The following is a 7652-nucleotide window of genomic DNA, read 5'->3' on the forward strand; positions in this document are numbered from 1 at the left end:
TTTTAAACACGGAGATCTGAGATCGACACAAAAGATGCACTTTATGCCAAAAGATGCGCTCTATGCCAAAAGATGCATTCTATGCCAAAAGATGCGCTCTATGCCAAAAGATGCACTCTATGCCAAAAGATGCACTCTATGCCAAAAGATGCGCTCTATGCCAAAAGATGCACTCTATGCCAAAAGATGCACTCTATGCCAAAAGATGCACTCTATGCCAAAAGATGCGCTCTATGCCAAAAGATGCATTCTATGCCAAAAGATGCATTCTATGCCAAAAGATGCGCTCTATGCCAAAAGATGCACTCTATGCCAAAAGATGCACTCTATGCCAAAAGATGCGCTCTATGCCAAAAGATGCATTCTATGCCAAAAGATGCGCTCTATGCCAAAAGATGCACTCTATGCCAAAAGATGCACTCTATGCCAAAAGATGCACTCTATGCCAAAAGTGCAAAATTAATGGGTGCATATGAAGCAATGAATTCTGTTGTCAGGCACTTCTTTTATGTGCATACAAGAAATGTGAACTCGAAACCAATATTAAAATGATGATTATTGCAGAACTGCATGTTATTCAGCCATAAGGGTCGTGCTGTTAATATGAATTAAAAAAATGGAACACTATATAAAATGCAGATTGTTGCAGCGCATGGTTTGAACACAGCACACAGGCTCCTTAGCAAATGTCTTCACCGAGTGTCCCTGGTGCTCGGGTGTGTCTGTGTCTGTTCAGAAAGCATTAATATGAAAGATGACCGGGTGGGGCTACTGCGTCCATGCTGCTGCTCCAGCTAAGGGATTAATTGTAATTGTATTTGTATAGTGCTTACTATTCCTGACGAGGCGTCAAAGCATCAGGTTGTCTCATAAAAGCCTAAGGGCATATTATCAAGACCCTTATCGGCAAGTCATCGGCACTTTTCTGCCGATAACGCGTCGATATGTGCATCGCCCTATTATCAAGGTAGCGTTAGGTCAATTAACGTGGCTTAAAGCCACGTTAATTGACTTAGCGCTGCCTTGGTAATAAGGCCCCTTTCACGATAAACTTATCGTGAAAGGGGGCATGCAGTGGGTGTTGCGGTGGGCGTTCCACCACAAAAACCAATTCACTTCGACGCTGCCACCTATTATCAATAGAGGTGATAATAGGTGGCAGCACCAAATTTAAGAACAGGAAACACCTGTTCTTAAGGTGGCAAAATGAGGAGAAATGCTTCATTTCTCCTCGTTTTTGCTTTATCCATGTATGCTGCCATGTGCAGCACACATGGAAAAAGCAAAATGCCAAGGTTTGTTTATGTGCAGGAACACCTTCCTGTACATAAACAAACCCTCCCTGCCTGCGCTGGCGTTGAGTTGTAAAACTTATCGCCATCGCAGGGGGAAACGCTAGGCTGCACCATATCCTTGGTAATATGGTGCAGCCTAGCGTTCCCGAAGTGGCGAAGAGAGGCGTTAAGCCAAGGCGGCTAACACCTCTCTTCGCCACTTTTTGGTACTATGCCCCTAGGGCCGGCAGCACCTATGCAGTTCCTCAGCGCCTGCAGATTGGAAAGGGCACTCTACAAGGGTGAGACCGAGTCTTGCTGAGTGCAGCAGCCTGACTGCTGATAAAACCGGAGACAACATTTTACACCTCAGTCAGATTTCTGGAAGCGTCCAAGGTGGGCACTCGAACTACCTCAGTCACTCATTTGGTTCTGTATTTCTCTTTGCATCACTAATCGTACACGAGTGGACATGTTTGCACACTCCGTATAGAAATTCAACACCGATGGACACCCTAAATTCATGCATCTTTATGAATCCATGTAATGGCACCCACGTGTTGTCTTTAAGAATCAAGCGACTTAGCCACCTCCTTCCAGGTTGCCCCGTACCCCCAGTCCTGAAGAAGATCTGCACAACCGAGGCTGCGAACCTCCCTTGTGCCCTAAGTCGGAGCGAATTGTCGATGCCCTTTGATATGCCTTGACTTACCTTTTTGTGTCCCTTATCATGCCAAACTGGAATTTATTTCTGTATTTGTACATATAACTCAAACTGTTTACAAACATATGTGTAGCTAGGCTGCATATGACGGTGAATGACAACCGTTTGTATTCCTTTCAAAAATACGCAATTCTTTTTCTTCTATGCCACTGAATCCCTCCCTTCTTTTCACTGACCAACACTGAGAACTCCTCTTCCCACTAGCACGTTCCCCTTTGGAGCAACCATCTTCTAATTGGTATCTCTTGAATAATTCTTGAGCTTTCACCAAATTAAGTACATTAAATTACATGGTGAGGGGGGGGAGGAGCCAAGCAGGCATTCGAAATGGCCGCATAGTCGCTCAGCTCCGCGAGCCCTTTCGCCCCACACATCTATCCTGACATCTATCCTGAGCCGCGAAGGCATAATCTGATAGGTGAAGGAAAACGAGCACCTACCGTTTGTTCCCGGAGCTCCGGTGTGCAGCGGATCCTGAGAACTGTCCCCGTCTGCTCCGCGGCCTACGCGGTGATGAGACCGGGGCGTTGACTCGGCGGGGCCTCCGGCCGCAGCTGTAGCATCAACGGCCGTTGATGGCGGTGAGGGGCCTGCCGGTGGGTGCCGTTGACGTGAAAGACCGCTTCTGGCGGTGAAGACCCGGTCCGCTTGTCGGTGACCCTTGAGGAGCAGTGGGGTGGCACTTGATCGGAGGGGGCGCATGACTCCTGCCCCCCTCCCCAAACTTTGTTGCCCGGGCATAGCCAAGGTCTGCCCCCGATATAGGCAGGCGACTCCCGGGGCTCGGCTGGGACTTTAGCCTTTTGGTGGCTCTCCTTTCTGGAGCCTGCCCCACAGTCTGTTTGCCCTGGAGACGCATCCCGTGGCGCCCTCATGGTAAGGCCTAGTCCCTGAATGTGGTGAAGAGGGACGGGCCGGCTGGATCAAGATGGCGGCTGGTGCCCTCCTCTGCGACCCGAGTCCAAGTTGGACGGCCGGTGTACGGATGGGGCCGGGATGCCCGCAATACACAAAGGAGTTCACTTCCCGAGACATGATAGCTGCCTTAACAGTTTTGCACGAGACTATGCTTTGCCATGCTCGAGACTTGGGCGAAAGAATGGACGCCATTGCTGTTTCGCCGTCCTTGGCGGCCACGCCCCGATTCCAGGGGACTGCCGGTGAACTTGCTGCTGAGCCCATGGAGGAAGTCCAGGCTCTGCGGGGGCACTGGGGGCCGTTTGAGGACCGGGCTCCCGTGCCCGTGCGGGCCGACTCGATTGCTTGTCTGGTTGTATCCTTGGGACACTTGTTCAGCTGGCGGCTGGGGGTCGAGCGGTGTTTTTCCTCTTGGACTGGCCTGGTCATGTCGCAGCGGTGGCTGGACTGTGTGACTTTCCTCTCCTTGATGGCGTTGCTGTTTGTGAGCTTTGGAAGGTTCCCGGGACCGGCGTTGATATTGTCTGATCTTTGTTGTTTATACTTTGATGGGCTTGGATTATTGTACTCTTCCATGGCTGCGCCCCAGCCGGACCCGCTCATACTGTTTGAACCCTCAGGATTGTGCTCTAAATTAATTAACAGAGGACTCCTGGCGGTGCCACTGCCAGACAGGGTCAGGGATGATGTGGTTAATGGTCTATTGGTAATATTATTGACAGACGGTGTAGCGGGTATGTTCGATCGATATTTCATCGTGCTTATACTCGGGGTTTGTTATTCTCCAATACAGTATTACTTCCATTCTGGGATTTCCGTGGTGTAGGGGTGAAGGGCGGGGCCGGGCGGCACGATGAGGGCCCTCCTCCGCTTACTTTCTTCACTTTCTTCCTCTATCTTTCTATATTTCGGGTCTCTATTAGGGCGACAGGCACGCTGCTGGGGGGGTAGGCCATGGCCTTCTGCGGGTGTGCAGGGTGGGGGGTTGCGGGATGGGTGTTTCGGTCGATATTTGTTTCTATGGCCCTTTAGTCTTTCTTTCCTTTTTAGTGTTGCTCTTTGCGGTATGTTTGGTGTTGAGGGGCGGGGGTTAGACTTGCTACCCGATGGGGCTGTGCCTACCTTTCTCCTGCTTTGTATATCTTGCCCCCCCATGATTCCTTCATATCACTATTATTTGCTGATATCCTGATTTGCACATTATTGCGGGACTGTGTGCGATTGTGCGACACCTCTCCTTAGTTTCTCATATGAAAAATGAACCTCTTGAATCCTGATTTTCTGCTGTTGTGTATGATTACAAGCTATGCACTGTTATTTTCTTATCCTGGGTTTCAAACTGCTATAACTACGCATAGTGCTTGCTTTACTCCAGTTCTGTTTAGCGGCCGGCCGGGATGGTTGTAGGCCCATACCTGTAACTGCATGTACTACAAATAAAGGTTAAAAAAAAAATTACATGGTGAGTGTAACATTCTTTTGGTTTGTTGTCTGTTTATCCCTTTGTTTATTTAAAGTTTAAATAATTGATTCAGGTTGTAGGACCTTGCCTCAAATTTTTACTTTAGGCTCCTGTATAAACATAGGAATTGAATTCAACTATGTCATTTGACTAATTGCTTTTGTGAATAAGGTTTTAGGACCATTCTCTTTTATATCACGTAGTACCCAGGTCCAGGACCAACCTTGGGCTAACCCCATTTTTTTAAATGGTCTTTAACGCCATAACTGCGGCCATTATTTCGGTGCAGTGCAGGCGTTCTAAAAGGTGGGCGGGCTGCGTCGGCAGTTGGCCGATGGCAGCACTAGCGAGGTAGTGCTGCTGTCGGCCAACGGCCGACGGCAGCACGCAACGGGTTAAGAATCAAGCAGCAAGTTTACTTGTTAGTGAAACATTGATGTTTTTGTTTACAGGTTTCCCCTGACAAAGGGACGCCCCAGTCCCGAAATGCATCCGGCTTTCTTTTAAGCACTTTGCATATTATTTCATGTTTTGTTCATGATGCAATGACTACATGTTATGATTTCCAAACAACATGATGTATATCTGTGTAACCACGAGCTTTCCTTGACATGATTATGATGTATAATTATGCATAAGAAGATATAACCTAATACAGTATTTACATTGATACACTGGTTTTATATCATTCATTGTCTGATTGAAATTTTTAATTTTTGACAAGGGTTCTTTAGTAATCCAGTGCACAGCGCACAGTGTATACTACCACGTTGGCTAGTAACTCTTTTTCTTTGTATAATATGGACATATCCTGGTTTTGGTGTATTTTTTGGTGGGGGTTTGGTGGCCTGAAGGCTTGTCAGCCAAGACAGTGAAATATTTGAACCTAGGGTGCACCTCGCTTCCTCCTGCCACCTTCATTCTTTGAAGTCACAGAGACATTTGCTGAAATCCCTGCTAATTTGAGAAACAGTTTGTTAATTTCTGTGCTGATGAGATTGCTCTTGGAGACCATTAAATTTTTTTGCTAAAAGTCATTTAAATGGTAACCTCTCTGGTTCTGAGAAAACTAAGTAATTGTTCCACAAGTGCTTCTTTCTCTGTTCTCACTGGGAGCCAGCAGGCAGTGTGAGCTGTGACCCCTGCCACTGTCTGTGGGGCAGTGACTGCTTTCAGTGTTCTCCTGTGGACTGTTCCATAAAAACTGATGTAAATGGTGGACACTATTACATTTCCCTAAACCCAGGGCAAAAGTCCTAAAAAAAGAAGTAGGGGGACGCTGACGTCACGACTGGAAGTGACGTCACGAAAGGTGGCTTGCACTCAGTTGCAGTTTATAGTTATCGAGCTCCCGGTAAAATAAGTGGGGGGATGCCGTCCACCCGCGTGGTACCCCGAATCGAGCCCTGCGTGGCTAAACCTCAAAAAATTCGTACCCGAAGTCTGCCCATGTTTGTGCAAACAGTGCTGCTGAATCCCATGTGGTAATAGGCTCGCCTGTGCCGAGGAGGCTGTTCATGAAAACTATCCCTTTACTGTGGTGTTATTGCAGGCCTAGGGCGTGACTGTGGAATTTCAGAATTTGCAGCTTCTCGGATCACTGCATGCCATCAAAATCTCCCCTGAGCTTAATGGTCTGCGCCTTTGTCTGCTCAGATCCCTTTTACTGATTGCTTTACGTGCACTTTATCTGGAGATGTGTAGCTCAGGCGCCACCACCCTGCTCACGCTTTTTTTCAAGTGTGTGCACAAAGGCGAGCAGTGATAAGATAACGTGAGCATCACTGTGACCACCTTTCCTACTTTTATTGAAGTGTTTGCGCAAAGGCATACCTGCCAACTTTGGTTTTTTTTTTTTTTGTATGTTCCTATATAGCGCTCGAATCACCGGGGAGGTATCTCGGCGCTTGCCTTGGGAACCAGTCCTGGCTTTTTCCCTGTGAGATAGCCCCTACAGGGAATCCCCAAGGTGAAAGCCAGGCATCCCGCCGCGGGGGGGCCGTTGTGGAGATTAAGCAAGCTTAATGCCCAGAGTTGCAGAGTGTGAACCCATGATTAGGGAAGGCACCGAAGCGAGAATTATCGAGTCCGTGGACATTTGAGCTCAAGACCCTGCTGCGTCGGGAATTGAACCCTGGTCCCGGGTCTGACCTCAGCTTCAGGGTCTGCCTGCTCTAACCGGTGAGCCAACTTAAACAAATATCTCTCTATGAGAGGAAGGGGCGGGGAATAGTAGGGTTAGGGCAAATCAAATCAAATCAAATATGCGTTATTAGATCACTAGTATCATAAAAGCAGTGTGCAACAAACATACGGAAGCAATAAGATTATACAATGATTTCACATCAAGTTAAAACATGATTAAGCTAGATTTTTGAATTGCTAAATTCATGAGAAATTGTATATAAAACGGAGGATACTAGTAAAGGAAATGAGTCCTAAGTGAATGTATTAGGCACGTTAGACCCCACCCTGCCCCCAAGCCCCTTCTCCAAAAACAAAAAGAAAAGTTTGCTGTGGCTGGTGCTGATTGTAGTATCGCGCTGGATACGTTCTAGTGTTCAGCACATTGTCACGCACACTGAACACCCAGCCACCACAGGCGTCATCAGTCAGATGACCCTGAGAATAAAAAGGGCCGAGCGCACGTGCTCTGGACCAGTTATCTAACTACACTACCTGTGTCTGCCTCACCTCATTCTATTGGTATGAGGGCCTTGGAACCCAAATACCACATTGGCGACGAGGGGGCTATGCCCATGCATGCAGCAGCCCAGCAGAGGAAGAAAAAGGGGGAGAGAGCTGCCGAGTGGTGTCGCACCCCCTGCGTGAACGGCGGTGGCCGCCGGGAGCCCCGCGGGGCGTGTGACGAGCCCCGGGCCTGTATGCAAATAAGGAGGTGACCAGGAGCCTACCCCGTTCGAGGCCCTCCACCATCCGCAGGCTACCACCTGCGCCTCATCCCTGGTGGCCAGTGGTAGGCCATAGGTTTGTTCATCTTCCGCTTTATTGTTTTTTTGTATTGCCAGTATTTCATTGTTGTGTCTGTGACTGCTGTTGTTCTGTGTTCCCCCGCTACCTGTTCGTGATCTGTGCTCATTTTCCTCCCTCTATTCCCCTAAATGGCACCATGTCACTCAGTCCGGTTTTTCCTTCTGTACCCCTCGCTGCCCCCGTGTCTCTGCCCGGTCTTTCCTTCTGTTCCCCTCGCTGCCCCGTGTCTCTGCCCGGTTTTCCCTTCTGTTCCCCTCGCTGCCCCGTGCCTCTCCGCCCG

The sequence above is a fragment of the Lissotriton vulgaris genome, unplaced genomic scaffold (assembly GCF_964263255.1).
Source record: "Lissotriton vulgaris unplaced genomic scaffold, aLisVul1.2 SCAFFOLD_5268, whole genome shotgun sequence".
NCBI classification, from domain to species: domain Eukaryota; kingdom Metazoa; phylum Chordata; class Amphibia; order Caudata; family Salamandridae; genus Lissotriton; species Lissotriton vulgaris.